This window comes from Arvicola amphibius, chromosome 4, assembly GCF_903992535.2.
Source record: "Arvicola amphibius chromosome 4, mArvAmp1.2, whole genome shotgun sequence".
Lineage (NCBI taxonomy): Eukaryota > Metazoa > Chordata > Mammalia > Rodentia > Cricetidae > Arvicola > Arvicola amphibius.
The window spans coordinates 82,106,483-82,125,129 of record NC_052050.1 but is presented as its reverse complement, the minus strand read 5'-3'; positions in this window follow the sequence as shown (position 1 = coordinate 82,125,129).

The window sequence follows — 18,647 nt, the reverse complement described above, 5'->3', positions numbered from 1 at the left end:
TTATGAGATGATAAAATGTCCTGGCTTCAGACTTAAATAGAGCTGGTAAATTTGTTGCTTAAGTGACACAACCACTTGGGATTCACTTTAGTTCTGGTGTTGGGAGGAAGCCTGATTTCTCAGTGTGAGTGACCTGAGTATCTTTAGGGCAAGATAGGTGTGTGCCTTTCCAGAAAATGATATTACTCTCCAGTCACAAATAATGACTTCACAGCCTTCTAGGAAGGAGTCACTGAGGCCACCAGATTGCAATAATCAATCCATTATCAGGCTACAGGGAGTTACCAGTAGCCAGTAAGTACTACTCAAAGAGGCCATCTCAGGGGCATGATTCAATAGTAGAAGCAGTGGGAAGGTTTGCGTATTGGAAGATTGGAAAGAATGGGAAATCAAGTATGAAGTTTAAGATTCCGACTTTTAACAGTGCCTTGATGCTACTTAGTGTATCTGACATTGCACTTTACTATTGAGTATGTGTTAGCCCTTGAGCAAGACAGCTATGGTTTTCTAAGAAGAAATCACTCGGGATGTTTTGTTCCATCACAGTAATGATATGTACTGATGGTTTGTGTCATCACAGTGGTGTTATATCCTGATGCTTAGTTACGTCATCGTTGTTCATTTGTATCCTACTAAAAGAGCAAAGAAAGGTACCAAGGGACAGTTTGAAGAACTGTTCAAACAGATTAATGACAGTAGACTGTGTCTCTAAGGTACATCAGAGTTGTAGGAATTAGGACTTGGTGAGTAGTGCTCAGCACTGAAGAACAAAGTTCAGAGTAGTATGATATAGGGCAGGGGGAACTGATAGGTTCTAATTAAATGGCTCTTTAACCTGGCACTATTGACAATTCTTGTCTTACTCGTGTTAAAATGTTGTTATTGAAGGGCTCCCTAACAGTATCCCTCATCTCCATCTTCCAGATAATATTACTACTTCCCTTTTACTGTGACAAGGAAACATGCCTATGGAATTGTTGGATGTTTCCCTTTTGTAAGGACAGTGAATCCAAGAAGTAAAGGTAAATTACCTTTGGTCAAGATGCAAGAACATAAATATTTGGGCTAGATTTCTCATTTTAAAATTAGCTAAGCCTTTTCAAAAACTATGTTAAAATAAAATCTGGCATTAGTGAAATCTTATAATTAACCAAAGTATTCAAAAGTCAGTGCTTGTCATAAATTCTTTTTTTCTCTAATTCAGTTGAAAATACACTACAGGAAATTCATTCAGATGAAATTGAAAATAGAATTTTATGTCAAGGCAGCCTTCAAAACTTGAATGCCTGTATTCTAAGCCTTCTAATAATTTTGTTTTTTTTCCTTTTATTGAAAAAGGCACCTTCTGGTCTCCTTGACTGTTGAACTAAAGTAAACATGAACTTGAAAGATGGAACAGAGCAGACATCATCATGCCTTGAAGAGCTTTTCCTAGAAGTAGAATGAAGGCGACATTTAAGGGAAAAGTCAAGTGTTCTTCATACAAATGACCTTGGAGTAGAATCCCAGTATTCCTACTGCATTCAGGAGGCTCTGATGCCTATTCCAAGGCAAACTAAAAGATTTGATTTGCCACTTGAAAATTCAATACATAAAAGGAATATATGCCTGCTTTTTTCATAGAAGGTATCATAATGATATTCATTGTTGATATGGTGAGAGAAATGAGATAAAAGCTAATTGATTTCTTCCCAAATGTACATTGCTAACAGCCTTAATCTATATAATGAGTTGAGTACCAGAAGATAAAGCATATGAACTAACTCTGTGGACCCTATGTCAAGACAACAAGCAGAAAATACTGATTAAAACAACAATCTCAATGTAAAGTTCAAAAGTATTTAAAGCCATATGGCAAATGATAAAATATCTGATTACATTGTGCAGAAAACTGTTTTCCAAACAGCAAGGATCTGTGCCATTCGAGACAATTTCTTTCCTTCATATCTCTGCCTGGTTGAAGGCTTCCTTAGAGTCGGGTGGGCACAGCCAAGAACACATTACCTACCTTGACGATCAGGCTAGAGCTAGGGCACCCTTTGAGCAAGACTCTAATGTTTTCAACGTCCTTGAGTGTCTACTGTGCAAACAATTTCTATCTCTAGCATCTAGGGAGACTGGAATTTCCTTCAGCTCCCCATCCTCAGAGTCACAAGGTCCATACTCTAAAGATGGCAAGATGGGAACACTGGGACACCTGTCATCCCTGCGGCAAGTAATTAATGGGGTAAAGACCCCATGCCAGAAGAAGCGAGCTGAAAGGACTACCGCTACTAATGCCAAAGCCTAGGTTTCACTCTGAGAGAAAAAAGACAGTTGCTTTGTAAACTCAGGAACACTCTACCACTGTTGTTATTTGAGACGGCATAACAGAGAGGGTCTTTCAATATACCTGGGCACCATGCAGGGATTTTACCTGGAAGAAAAGTAGATTATACATTCAGACAACTTCAAAGCAGCTTTTAAGGCAGTGGTTCTCAACCTGTGGGTTGCAACCGCTTGGCTTGCATGTCAGGAATCCTGCACATCCGATATTTACATTACAATTCATAACGGTAGCAAAATTACAGGTTTGAAGTGGCAACAACATAATTTTGTGATGGGGTGTCACCATAACCTGAAAAGCTGTGTTGATTGGTGGCAACATTAGAAAGGTTGAGCGCCACTGGTCTAAGAGTTTCTTTTGGGCAGTATCTAGAAACACTTAATCCTACGAGTAGCCTTACAAAGACTGATGAGTTGGGCAGCAACAGTTAAGACGACGTTCATGGTGGCATGAAAGTAACAAGCTAAATTCAACACAAACTGGAAGTTTAAGTGTAAGTGCTAGGGAAGGAGGCCACTAGGAAGAGGTCTCCTGAAATTGGAGCAACCTCAAGGGACCCAAACATTGCCATTAGTTTTAATTGGACCAGACACCAAAGCAATTTATGCCATGATGCTTTGCTGAAAACCTGATATTAAGCCATAGGCAATTAATGGAGACTAAAAGCTAAGCAAGATATTAACAAAGCCAGGCATCTAAATAGAAAGGGGGGGGGATAAAGCTTTCTAACGCCACTATCAACTCAAGAGAGATAGTGCCCATGCCCACAGTCACACCCTTTTTGGAATGGCATAAGAGACTCTACACTGTAATTGAAATCATTTTGAAATTGTGTTACTAGAAAAAAAAGTTGTAGCTCTGCAGAAGAGCATTTGTTAAACAAGCCCAAGGCTAGGAGTCCCTTCCAGTTTGAACAAGACACACAGACACACAGACACAGAGAGGGGGTTCCAGAAATGTTACTACATTAACAGGTAGACACACCAATAAAAGATCACCCCAATAAAACCAACACTTCAAAGGAAGGGTTAGCATCTAGACATACTAAAAATATATTTTTTTTAAAAAAGTACAGTTTTTAGAAGATATTACTATTTAAACAACAAAGACATAGGGAAGCGACTCCGTATATAGAATTTAGAAACAGAAATGAAGAAAGAAAACTTTAAAAAGATAAAGTCTGCCATTTATAGGCTTCAGAGCGCAAGCTAACCGCCAGGAGGAACAAGGCTTAAAGCAGCGAAGCCAAGTACTATGTCCAACTCTTCTTAAAGAATAACAAAGTTAAAGAAATTCTACAAAGCATTTAAAACCAAGCAGTAAATTTTAAAAATACAAAGCCTGAGTTGAAAATTGAAAATCTCACTCAGATAAATGCTACATTTTAGCTTGCTGAAAAGAAAATTGGCATACTGAAAGACAATTTGTTAGAGATTGTGTAATCTGAAAAGAAAGGGAAGAAAAAGAACAAAGAAAAATGAGTAGAGCCTCAGAAAGTTGTAAGACACTTTATTAACCATGCCAAACTCTCTCTCTCTCTCTCTCTCTCTCTCTCTCTCTCACACACACACACACACACACACACACACATATACTCACACAAGGAAAGTGCCCAAAAGAGATTAGTTAGAGGAATTGAAATTGAGACAAGAATTGTAGTATATACTTTTAATAACAGCATTGTCAAGCAGAGTGAAATAGTAAGCCCAGAGTAAATAACTGAGTATAAATAACTGCAGATAATTAACAAAATGGCTAGAAAGGTACTAATCTTGTGGAGTTGTCTATATATCCAATAATCCATTAAAAAAAGAAAAAAAATTATGTTTAAGAAATTAGTTCAAATGGATGAATTTTAAGAGGTCTCCATATAGAAGCCTCATGCTCAAGGTAAAAGAAAAATGTAATTCTGAAAGAGGAAAATAGCATATGCAGAGAGATCTGAGGAATAGAGAACTACCCATAGAGGCAAGGAGAGCCACAGCCAGTGCAGTACCACAGTCCAGAACTGAAAGAGAAAAATTTTGACTAAATATTAACATATGACTTTATAATAAATGGAATGGAGACATTTACTGACAATTATAGAACTCATTGATAGCAGAGCTGAATACCAAAACCAAATAAACAAGCAAACAAATAAACAAACAAGATCTCAAAAAGGTAAAGTTTTTTTGGGGGGATTGAAGGCAACTAAATGTTGGTAGTAAAAATAGTGCAAATGAAAATGACAGAATTTAAGTAATGCTGTTATGGAATTTTGAGAAATAGTTTGTTTCTGATTGTTTTTCTTAACAGATTTTAGAAAGTATTTGTATAAAACATCATACATATAATTGTATTGTTGAGCTTTAAAGATGTAAGTATGTAATATGCTTGATATTAATAGGAAGAAGATGGTGGGAAAAAAGCTTTATTGAAGTAACAAAGTGAAATCAATAACTTGGCATGTCAAATAATGAAATCAATATCACTTACTCAGTTATGTAATCAAATACAAAATTGATTCTTCTCTCACCATCTATGAGATGTAAGATTACATAAGCAATACTTATAAAGGCACACTTTTGATGTTGGGAAATATATAGATAGAGAAACTAGGAAAGAAGTTATGAAAATTATATGGGGTAACTTTTCATTACTTCATTCGATTACTTTCATACTGAATTATATTCTCATGAGTTATAATGCATCTGACATATTCTATCAATATGAGATGTGCTGTACTCTCAGAACGGAAAGAAACTAAAGGAAAAATTGGGGAAAAATCATGTATATACCAATAGGAATAACCATGGTGTGGTATAATATTAAGCAAAATAGTTGATAAACGGAACCAAATGTTATCAGATAAATATGGAGGTTAATTTTGAAAAATTCCTCAGTCAATTGATATGATGAACAGCTGCAAACATACAACCACATACATGCAGCTGCTGGCAGGGCTGCAGATCACATGAAGGATAAAGTGACTTAAGTAAGGGAGACACAGTGCTTTGGGAGATGTTTGCCAACTTGAAACAAACCAGAAACACCTGGTAAGAGAAAATCTCAGCTGAGGCTTTGCCTCCTTCAGATTGGTTTGTCGGCATGCCTGTTGGGTATTTTCTCAATAGTTAGTTCATGCACGGGTGTCTAGCCCACTGTTAGTGGTACCATTCCTGAACAGGAAGGGTGGGACTTTAGGAGAAAGGTAGCTAACCAAGCTGAGGGGATGAATCCCTGACTATTTCAACCATCTGCCGCAGTCCTTGCTTGGCTTCCCTTTATGATAGAAAGTAACCTGTTAGCTAAAAAACGCTTAACCCAGCAATTAATCTTTTGTCATTGTCTCCTTCTGTGAAACACAAACCAGACTTGAACAAAAAGCGTTTTGCAATAGTAGTTGGACATTGTGACATTCCGCTTGCAACAACTGTCAAAATAATTAGTTACAATATCATCAAGCGAACAGGAGCACTGGCTGCTAGTGTAAGTCAATTAGACCTAATCAACATCTACAGAACATTCTGCAAAGCACAGGTGAAACTTTCTACAGTGGAGGACACATGCACTATAACATGGCCCTATACATACAGCATATCCTAACACAAACAAAAGTAAAAACTAAATAATAATAATAATAATAATAATAATAATAATAAGTAATCTATGGTTTTAGATCCTTTGTGTTAAAGCCATATTTCCTGTAACAGAGGTAGCTAGCTTCACCAGATTGCCAGCGTCCCTGGTATAAATAGATCAGTATTAACTCCAACAGTGTTCACTGTGTATTACCTGGTTAGTACCAAATCACATATGGTGTTAATATGGTATTAATACAAAACATCTAACTAAGTGAAAATACAGTTATCAAATGTCTCTAAAATGTTTACTTCTTGTTCACCTCATTAACTGGGTGGTTTTCAGTCTTGTGGGGGAAGGTCCAATTTATTGTTCTCATCCATTCAAGACTGACAATGTTAATAAGATAAAATCATGAAATAAAAGAGAAGAAACACACACATGAAAGAAAGATATAGAATTTCATAATAAATTACAGTGAGAGAAAACACTGATCTTACACAGTTTAGTGATATTAGCGTTCAAAAAGAAATTTATGTGTATAAATGACAATTATAACTTCCAAAAGAAATCTCTTCATCAACAAGCATTCAGTTTCCCTAACGAATCTAGAAAAAGATGCACACATTAAGTATAAAATATGCAGACAGAATTAATAATGAAAATTAGAATGGAAATTAGAATATTAAGGAATAGGAAAAAAATGGGAAGTTAGGACCCAGAAGGAGTTGTAGGAGAGGAACCATGATCAGAATACATTGTATGAAAAAAAAAGTTCTTCATTGAAAAATCATTTAAAGTGTGTTTTTGAACACATGAAATAAAATTTCAGATAACAAATCAAAAGTAAGAGCTAAAAGGAAAGTACCAAGAAAATGCAAAGATTTCCTTTGAAGAGATCAAGAGATTTGAATAACTTTATGCTGAACCAAAAAGAAAGGGAAAATATGTTGAAATCAATAAATACAGAAGTTTTTTTATTTAAAAAAGGTAATCCCTAGCAGACTTCTATAAGTAAGAAGGAGGAAAAGAGAATGAGACTATACTAACGAATTAAAAATTTTAGAGCGAATGATGACTTCCTCAGGAAGACACAAACTACTGAAATGGATCCACTGTAGGAACAGAAAATCTGAATTTAAAAAGAGATTCAAATAACAGCTGAAAACAAAAATCCAGGACACAGATGGCTTTGCTGATGAATTCCATTAAATATTTAAATAAAGGTTGATAACAATATTCATTAACTGTTCAAAAAATAGAAGTAACACTCCCACATTTATTCTATAAGCTTAGTAATTATCTTTGCACAAAAAGTAGACAGACATCATAAGAGATAAAACACAGACTAATATTTGAAGAATACAGCTGTAAAATAGTTCAACAGAATACTACCCAAATAATTATAACATCACCATAGTATAGCTATTCAACGTGGCCAAATGTGATTTATTTCATGAAACCAAGAACATCCTACCAACCAAAACAATTAGTGTCATAAATTATACCAACTTAAAAAATGACAAAAACTACATGATAATTACAATACATGCAAAAACTAACACTATTTTATAATAACATCTTATAGAAAGAAATGTTCAACCTAATTTCTAAAAAACTATTAAAAATCTCAGCTGAAATTTTTCTTAAAGGTAAAAGCCTGATTATTTACTCTAAGCAGTGTTTACATATATAACGTCTCCACATATAATGTCTATGCACATGGCATTTTCATTTCTAGCTGGGAAACATATTGCTTTGAATTTGGAATTACAACTACCAGTGCTTACAAATGATACTAAGCTGAATCTAGAAACATGTAAGAAATCATTCAGCAACTCTTAGCACTAATACATGAGTCTTACAAGAATGTATTTTATAAGATTCCTATATACATATTTATTGTTTTTATGAATCAATATTTAATAATTTGAATGTTATTTGATATAATCCAAATTAAAATAGCCTAAAACTGATAAAATAACAGAGTAAAATTTAAAACAAGAAAAGAGTACAAAAGTTATGAAAAGAAGTCAAATCCCACACTGAACACAGAATACATATTCTTCTTGTTAGCTCATGGACATTCTCTCACTTTGAACATATAGCAGGACACAAGACAAATTTCAGTGCATATCACAAATGTAAAATGAGTTCTTGTATTCTATCTGATGAAAATGGAATAAAGTAAAAAATCAGCATCAATGAAACAACAGAAACTTCACAAATCAATGGAGAATAAAATAATATATAATTGAATAACAAATGGGTCACCAAGAAAGTCAGGATGGAAAATTTAAAAAGCAGCATAGAATTGGAAAAAAATGAAGACACAATAGTGAAAACAATTATAAGAAGGAAGATCATAGATTTAAGTGCCTACATTTTAAAGAGATATAGCAATTATCCCAAAAAAGTAATATAATTATACAGGTTAGGGCATTGAAAAAAAATTAGCAAATTAAACTAAAAATCACTATAAATAAATAAATAAGTAAACACCAGTACATAAATATAATAGAAAATAAAATATTACAAAAAATAGTGAAATTAAGAGTAAGTTTTTGAAATAGTGAACAGACTAATGAAACATTAGAAAATCTCTAAAAGACAGAGAATTAAAATACTATTATTAATATTCTTGTATTATGGATTGAGACATTGTAAAAGATACTATGAAATAGAAAAAATCTCAAGGACACACCTTAAAATCATAATCTAATTTGCTTAAACTAGAAAATACAAAAAGAAATACTTGTGTTTCTAAGTTCTCATACCCTAAGAAAGTTAGGGCAAACTAACATGAATACTTTACACAGATCTATCATTAGCACTGAGATTGAAGAAGCAATTAAAACTCTCAAAGCAACAGCAATGATAAAATAAAATACTCCTCCCCCCAAAAATTCAAGGCTCAGATAGACTCACTGCAGAATTCTTCCTGGATTTTTAAAAATCTAATGTCAATTCTTCTTCAATTATTCAATCAAATCAAAAAAGGAAGGAATTAAAAATGCAATAGCAACAATATAGGAAATCCCAGATCAATATTGCAGATGAACAAAGAATCAAAGATTGTCATTAAAATGCTTACAACCTGCATCAAATACAAAGAAAAATATCATCCATATTGATATAGTTGGTTTTATCCCAGAGATGCAAGAGCTGTTCAACATGCATGACTCAATAGATATACAATATAAATGGTCTCAAGAACTGAAATAAACAGATCAATAAATAAAAAAAGGCCTTTTACAAAATTCAACACTCCCTTCATGATAAAAGTTCTGGGGAAGATAGACATAGCTTCAATACAGTAAGAAGTATGCATAGAAAACTCACATCTAGTAGCGTGTGAAAGAGAAAAACTCAAAACATCTCCACTAAGAACAGGAACAAGAAAAGTATGTCAATTCTTTTTTGCCTTATTCGATATCGTGCTTGAATGTCAAATGAGTGCCACAAACGCCCCCTACTATCACAGGCTATTTTCAAGGTTATTTGTTTTTCTCTACACCCTGATAGCAAGACACCATGTATTAAGTTATAGAAGGTAAAGAAAATGAACTGGTGTACTGGTGCCTGACAAGAATTTCCACCCCTACTGATGGGGATTCATGGTGCTGGGAAGTACTTGTGTGATACAGGAGAAAAAGCTTGGTATCACACAGCTACAAATCCTATGACCTGCCTGCAAGATATACTAGTGTGTGGAACGAATATTATGGGAGTAATATACATTTTTTAATCTAAGGTCTGGTCCATGAGATGTAACCCACACCTGGCACCGCGAAAGCAGCCAAGAACTTGAGATTAGTCAGGCCACAGGCCTGAGGGAAAAACCAAATGTCATTGTTTGTTAAAAGAATATAGGAATAAATGGACTCAATGATATATTCTCATACCAACCCTCATAGAGAAGTCTCTTTCAGCGTATGACAATTAACACAAAGACACACAGTTGGACAATATGCCGAGGGTGATTTCTAAATGGGACATCTGTATCACAGGCACACAAAGCTCAGACATTTACATGGAATAGAAGGTAGAAAAGTTGTAAAATCCAGAGATGGAGGATGACTCTAAGGAAATGGCATCTTCAAGACAAAACAGAAATGTTAGCTACATAAACACATGGAGACTATATTACCATGCACAGGACCTACACAGGTTCAAACCAAATAGAGTTCTAGCACTGACAATTGCACAGAGTGGATTAAGAGTTGAGTGACCAGCCACCCCCTCTCAACGGGACAGCTGAGGATCTAGGCCCTATACCCCAGGCCAAAAGCCTGGCCCCTCCCTTTCCTGCCTCAGCTGTACTAGCCAGTAAGTAGGCAAGCCTCCTTCAGGCAGGCTACTTCCACACCCCTGCATCAGATCCCACAATCTGCAAGTTACACTCTGCTCCCACACTGAAACCCACCTCCAGAGACCTCAGAAGCTCCCTTAAACAAAAGACAGGAACTACAGTGACCAGTCCAAGCGAGGATTTCTGAGACACAGACACTGATTGCAAGGATTGGACTAAGGAACTTTAAGTCTCTGAAAAAAGAAATTGAAGATGATAACAGAAAATGGAAACATGTCCTATGCTCTTAGATAGGTAGGATCAACATAATAAAAAATGGTAATCTTGCCAAAAGCTAACTACAGACTCAGTGCAGTCCCCATCAAAATCACAACCACAGACCTCAAAAGAACAACACTCAACTTCACATGGAAAACCAAAAAAAACTCAAGATAACCCAAACCATCCTGTATAGTAAAGGGGGTTCTGGAGGCATCACAATCTCTGACATCAAACTCATTTATAGAGCTACAGTAATGAAAACAGCTTGGTTTGACATAAAAACAGAAAGGTTGACCAATGGAATCAAATCGAAGACCCAGATATTAATCTACACACCTATCAATCCCTGATTTTTGACAAAAAGGCTAAAACTATACAATGAAAAAAAGACTGCATATTCAACAAATGGTTCTGGCATATCTGGATGTCGTCATGTAGAATAATGCAAATAAATCCATTTCTATCGCCATGCACAAAACTCAAGTCCAAATGGATCAAGTATCTCAATATAAATCCAGCCATACTGAACCTCATAGAAGGGAATGTAGGAAGTAGCCTTGAACACATGAGCACTGGAGACCACTTCCTAAATATAGGCCCAGTAGCAGAGACACTGAGAACAATAATCAATTAGTGATACCTCCTGAAACTGAGAAAATTCTGTAAGGCAAAGGACAGAGTCAATAAGACAAAACAGCAGTCAACTGCTTGGGAAAATATCTTTACCAACCCCATACTGGACAGAGGACTAATATCCAAAATATATAAAGAACTCAAGAAACTAGACATCAAAATACCAAATCATCCAATTAAAAATGTGGTACAAATCTAAACAGAGAATTCTCAACAGAAGACTTTCAAATGGTTGAGAGACACTGTAAGGAACAGCTCAACATCCTTAGTCATCAGGAATATGCAAATTCAAATGAGTCTGAGATTCTATCTTACACAAATCAGAATGACTAAGATCAAAAGCACTGATGATAGGTTATGCTGGAGAGGATTCAGAGTAAGGAGAACACTCCTCCATCGCTGGTGGGAGTGAAAACTTGTACAGCCTCTTTGGAAATCAGTATGGTGGTTTCTCAGAAAATTGGGAATCAATCGAACTCAAGACCTAGCGATACCACTCTTGGGTATATACCCAAATGATGCAGACACAAGGACAATTGCTCAACTATGTTCATAACAGCATTTTTGTAGTGGCCAGAACCTGGAAACAGTATAGATGTTCCTGAGCCACAGAATGGATAAATAATATGTGGTACATTTAGACAATGGAATAATATTCAGTCATAAAAAACAATGATATCTTAAAATTTGCATGCAAATGGATGGAACTAGAAAAGACCATCCTGAGTGAGATATCCCAGACTCAGAAAAACAAACATGGTGTGTACACACTCATAAGTGGATATTAGGCATAAAACAAAGGATAACCAACCTATAATTCATGACTCCAGAAAAGCTAGGTAACAAGGAGAACCCTAAGAGATGCTTATAGATTCCCCTGAGGAGGGAAAAGAGCCAGGAACCCCTGAGAAAATTGGGAGCATCAGGGGTGGAAAAGAGAGCATGAAAGGGGACAGGGAGGGAAGAAGAGAAACAGGTAGGAGAACATGAGGTAACAGGATGGCCAAGATGGGGGAAGGACAGAGAGGGAGAGCAAGAAAAGAGATATCTTGATTGAGGGAGCCATTACGGGGCTAACAAGCAACCTGGCACTAGGGGATTTCCCAGGAATCCCACAAGGTTGACCCCTGCTAAGATCTTAAACAATAGTGTAGAGGGTGACTGAGTTGGCCTTACCCTGTAATCAGATCAATGACTATCCTAATTGTCATTATAAAACCTTCATCCAGCAACTGATGGAAGCAGATGCAGGGATCCACAGCAAGTACTGGAATGAGATTCCAGAATCCAGGTGAAAAGAGGGAGAAGCAATAATATGAGCAGACTGATCAAGACTATGATAGTGATACCAACAGAGACAGCTGAGGTGAGCTAAAGGCAGGTCACTGACTCCAGACTGACAATAGGGGAACCTGCATAGGCCCAAACTACACCTTCTGAATGAGGGTGACAGTTGTGTGGCTGGGGCAGTCTGCAGGGCGACTGGCTGTGGGACCAGGATTTATCCCTAATGCTGGAACTGGAGTTTTGGAGCCCAATCTAGAGGGATAATTGCTCAGCCTAGATACAGGGGGGAGGGCCTTGATTCTGCCTCCAAGTGATGTGCTAGACTTTGTTGACTTCCCATGGGATGCCTTACCATCTCTGAGGACTGGCTGGAATGTGGCATGGGTGGAAGGTTGGGGGAGGAAACTGGAATTGGTATGTGAAATGAGAAAAGATAGCTTTAAAAAATAATTTTTTTAAAAAAAAAGTTCTATCACCAAAAAGGGAGAGTAGGCACAAAGTTTGACCCATCAGAAAAAAGTTATTTGCAACTGATGCCTTCTGGAAAAGGATGAATGAGTTTTCTCCAATGAAGGGTCACTCAGTATACCAACTACAAAACAGGACTCTATCTATCTATCTATCTATCTATCTATCTATCTATCTATCTATCTATCTATCTATCTCTTCCTCCCTCTCTCCCTCCCTCTCTATCTGTCTGTCTGTCTATGTATCTATCTATCTATCTATCTATCTATCTATCTATCTATCTATCTATCAGCTAGCTAGCTAGCTAGAGAGAGAGAGAGAGAGAGAGACTTCTTATTTGATTTTGTTTTGCTTTGTTATTTTTTGACTGTTTTGTTTTGTTTTAGAGAGGAAGAACAGGAAGTTTAGTGGAAGGAGAAATGGCTAGGATCTGAAAAGAGTTGGAAAAAAAACAAAGACTATGATCAAAATGTATGTCAAATTTTTAAAAATATTTTTAAGTGGGTCTATGATCTGAGTAGGTATTTATCCAAAAGAACATTCACACACCACCATCAAGTAAATAAAAACATACTCAAGGTCATTCATTACCTATTAGAAAATTTAAACCAAAATGATACAGAGGTAAAATTTCACACTTACTAGGGCAACTACTATAGAAAAAGGTCAAAGAATAAATATGGGGGAAGTTAATTGATATCTTCACATATTGCTGCTGATAAGAATAGTCTCATTGGAAAACAATCCATAAGTTCCCCCACCACCACCATTGGATAAACATAGAGCCAACAATTTGGCCCACCAATTTTATTCCTCGGTAGAAGTACCCAAATTGGACTAAAAATATACACTCAAACAAAAACCTTACACAGGTGTGCACAATCCATAAGAATCTTATCTCAGACATAAACTTATAACAGCCCAAATGCCTGGCAACTGATGTAGTGGATGAATAGACAAAGAGAATGTGGTCTATTCATAAAACGGATCATTATTTATTAATACAAAGAAATCTAGGGGCTAGGAGATGGCTCAGCTGGTAACGTGCCTGGCAGGCAAGCTTGAGAACCTGAGTTTAATTCCAAGAATCCACAAGAAAAAGGAATATGTCGGGTTGGATAGATGGCTCAGTTGGTAAAAGCACACACTGCTTTTGCAGAAGTCTTGAGTTGGGATCTCAGCAACCATGCTTTGCAGCTAAGAACAACCTGTAACGCTAGCTGCCAGGGTTCTGATGCACTCTTTTGAATGCTACAGTCATTCCATTCATGAACAAAGAACACACACACATAGAGGGAAGGAGAGAGAGATGGAGAGAGAGGGAGAAGGATAGAAACAGAGAGATAGAGAAAGACAGACAGTCAGACAGACAGACACACACAGACATAGAAAGAGGCAGAGAGGCAGACCAATAGAGACGGTTAGACAAAGAGAGCTTTGAAAAAAATAAGCAGCTGTGGTGGTCCATGTTTGTAGTTCTGTTGCTGGCAATGCAAAAATTAGTGGATATCTGGGACTTGGTGGTTAGCTTGTCTAAACTATTCTATGAGGTCTAGACCAATGATAGACAATCTCAAAAAACAAAGGTGATGGCCCAAGAAAGACACTGAAAGTTGATCTCTGGTCTCCACATGAATGTGCACTTGCCCAAATAGATACACAAAAGAAGCTAGTATCAGTTTTATTGATGTGAACCTTGAAAATATTAACTCAGTATAAAAAGGATGGTCCTCCAAATTGTTATAGAAAATGCTCCCATTTATTCACATTGTCTAAAAAAAAAAGCAATCTTTTATCCAAAACGTCCATTTGTGACTTCCTCTACAAGGGTTGGGGAAGTTTGGAGAAAATACAATGTAAGTGACAGCAAGCACCAGGAGGTGCTAGAATGTCCTGGAATTGACTGTGGCATGCTTACACAAACCTATGAATGCACTAATCCCAATCAAATTTGTTCCATAATATTTTACACCAAAATGAACAATTTATAGGCAAATGTACGGTTTATGAACTGAATCTCTAATTCTGATGGAAAAGCCCCAAGCAGTGAAAATATTTAAGACTTTCAAATATATGGGAAAACTTTACATATACAAATATAAAAATAACTTCAATGGATAAATGTTCTACTATAATTTAATTGCAATTTACTTGAAAATCACTAGCAATACCATCGCAGTTATGACAGTTCAGCTATCTTGGGTGCTAGCCTGGTCTTCCTTCAGAATCTTTCTATCCTTCTAAAAACTTTGTATCAAGGCTTTTAGTTTAAAAAATATCATCATGGCAATTTTCAAATGTAAAAAACAAAACATTGAGGGAAAGAGAATTTAATTAACTTCCCTTAAGGCAGAAATAGTGACATACAGCTGAAATCCTTGCATTGAGGAGGCACTGGCAAGAGGTCACAAAGTCCTAGCCCAGCCTGAGTTACTGCCTGTGATGTTGTTTCAAAGAGGAAAATGGAAAATAAAGTGGAATAACAAATGTAGTTGGTGTATTTCACAGACGAGCGTCTCTGAAAGTGGGCCTGACGTACATATTTTCATCGCCATTTATCATCCAGGAATGTGGTCTTGGTATTTCTAGGGGTGGTGAAATTATTTTAATGTGTTTTACATTTTTTTCTTCCGCTTAGATGCTTTGCATAACTAATTATTTATAGCAATCTAAGAACTGCCCCATGAATCCATGGCTGGACCACTGTGCTTTCTCTTGTTCATTCATCTGGGTGAATGTTCTGTGAGTTCCTAGAGAGCATATACAGTGTTCTGATTTCACCCTTTTCCCGACTCCAAGGCACTGTCATTGAACAGAGTATGCGGAGCATATTCAGCCTAAATAATCCACACTGGTTCTCCCTGCATTGTTGAAGTTTGTTTTGAAAAAGTATTCATTTTTCTCTGCTTCAAATATCAGTTGAAGTAGATAGAACATTTGACCATTCATAGGCCTGAGCAGCATGGGACCTTCTCCCGCACAGGATGTGACCTCCTTTTGAATCTCCCTCTTGGCAAACTCTCTATGCTGACATTAGTTGTGACTCTTTATTAGCTAGGGAATGTAGGAGTTAAACCATGCTGATGAATCTGAGAGCCTTTCAGACACGACAAGCTTGCTAGAAAAATTGCACTTTGACCTATTCTTAAATATTAACATTATTTTTCCAAACAAACATCTTGGTAGAAATTTAAATTTATGTTACCAAATCTTCCAAATAAACATTATATTTACAGTTGTTTTCTCCCTGTGTTAGGATGCTCACATGCCTTATAACCAGAGATTTTATTTTCAAAAATAGGTTTGGAACACTTCTCAGGCTTGGGATTAAATGGTATTTTTTTTCTCATGTAAAAAATAAATTTGATTCAAGTCATGAAATAAACTTCCATTATGGCTTTAGTCACTGTTCAAAATGTTTTATTGAAAACTGAGTAATCGTTCTAGCCTGGCTATTTAAGGGTGAATGGTAGAGCTGAGGGTACAGCTTAGGAGGACAAGAAGCAGGGCAGTGCCTTAGCACAAGAGACATTTGGTGTCGATTCCTACCACTGAGAGACATGGCAAATAAGTAAATAAACTGAGTCCTAGTGTCTGCAGGGCTATTCTTCATGGATTTTGTATATGTCTTGTGACATCTCTTATTTCCAGACTATGTTTTTGAGTAGTTGATGCAGAATAACCTTGAAAAATAAAGATAACTACCTCTGGGGGAAAGGTAGAAACTTTATTGTTTACCCCAAATAATAATAAAGATATTCTTTACCTCTTGGTAAGACAGGCTAACTAGTATTTCTTTAAGTGATTTGAGTTTTTAAGTCATAGTACTATAGCACGTCACAGTGTATCAACCCAAGCCTATTTCTATCACTCAGAATATTTAGGGGCTGATAACAAAAATTTGAAGAAGGAATTTTCATGTACCTCCCATTTCTATAAATGTATGGTAGGTTACTTTATTATGAAATTAAGGTAAACACTGAGACCTGTTATGGTTCTTTTATTTTCTTTTAAAGATTTATTTTAATGCTTAATATTGTGCACAATGATGTGTGAGAACATTCACATTTATGTGCAGTTCCTGTGGAGTCCAGAAGAAAGCATTGTATCCCCTAGAGATAGGGCTATAGATGTCGTGTGTCACCTGATATTGGTACTGGAAATTGAACTCAGGTCTTCTGCAAGATCAGGACATGCCCTTAACCATTGTACCATCTCTCCAGGCACAGATACTGAATTCTAAATACATGAATTTCACACAACATGGATATTTTATATAGCCCACAAAGTTGACTTTTAAAATATCACTGTCAAATCAACATGCCTAACTTCAATGATAATGATAATACTTAAAATTAAATGCATGTCTTTTTCATGGACATTTCTACTTCATTTCTAAATCTTGGTGTTGTCCTATTTTTTTTTAAACAAGTTGTTACAGAGTATGTTAAAATTGTGGTTTAAATATGTATTCTCTGATTTTATTGCAGAGAAAAAGAAGTAAATAGAAAAACTCAACTATAATATCATCAATAAATATTCTGGAACAATCATTTTTTATAAAGTTGTTTGGACAACCCGTGATTGTGAAATCAAAAGCTTTTTGATGGCTTAAAGTTGCGAACAACACAATTTTGCCATCAACTTAAATCCTATTTCAGTAAACATTGCAGTCTTAATAAAAACATTAACCATGCCCTGGCAATATCAGGCACTTTTAAATAAGTAAATTGGTTTGTGCTATAGTCCTGCATAGTTATGTATTTTTCCATTTTGTTCATAATTCTCGTGCATGTAGAATAAAGTAAAAAAGCAAGGACAATCCCTCCTTGTATTCTGTACAACTAACAGAAAATGTCCACTACAATAAATGATAATTGAATAAATGAACTTTGCATGTTAAAAATGCCTACTCCTGCCTTGTAATGCTATTCACCTACAAAAAAAAATGGCTTGGTTTTCACATTCAGATGGTGAGTCCACCTGATAACATTGGAGTAATTAGCACTGAAAAAGCTGTTTGAGAAAATGTACATGGGGAAAGTCTGGCCAATTCTGTTCAAGGTCACCTAGCTAATTTGAAACACTGGTTCAAGTCAAGTTTATCATGTGTAATTCCTCAAGGTATCTGCACTATCTAATACAATTGACTCCGCAAAAGTCAATGTTTATGAAATACCCAGTGTACATTAGGTTATACTTCCATAAGAACTAGGGACAAGACTGCCTAAAAGGGCTCAAGAGCTGAAATTGAGAGAAAGGCAGGCAGGAAACATAAACAAGTGAATTGCGAAGGCAAATGATTCCCACCATCTGCTTAGCTTGCTTCGGCTCTCACGTTGCCAGCAGCCTTTTGAGAAGACACAGAACCATGCTGCTGCCCTCCATCATACGCGCTCTCTCCTTCCCATCTGGGGTGCCCTCTCTGAAGCTCAATGATATCACTTTGACTTTGCCCTTTGTTATGGAAATGTGCAAGGTAATGGGAGCGCATAAAGAGACATCAGGAGCTCAGAAAATCATGTTCGAGGCAATGTTAGAACATGATGCTGAACCCAGCCCACTCTTTAGGTGACCAAATGAAAGCAAATACAAAAACGGGGTTTAAAATGTAACCAGCCACGGAGAAACTTGTTTGGTATTCAGTGGAGATTTTCTAAATACTTGGTGTGTCAAGTTCTCTGCCAGGCTTCACAGATAAGAGAGACAATGGGAGGGAGCTAAGACATGCCTAGAGATTAGAGGAAAGAGGAAGATAAATAATCCACGGGACAATGATAAGTGGGGTACCTGCCA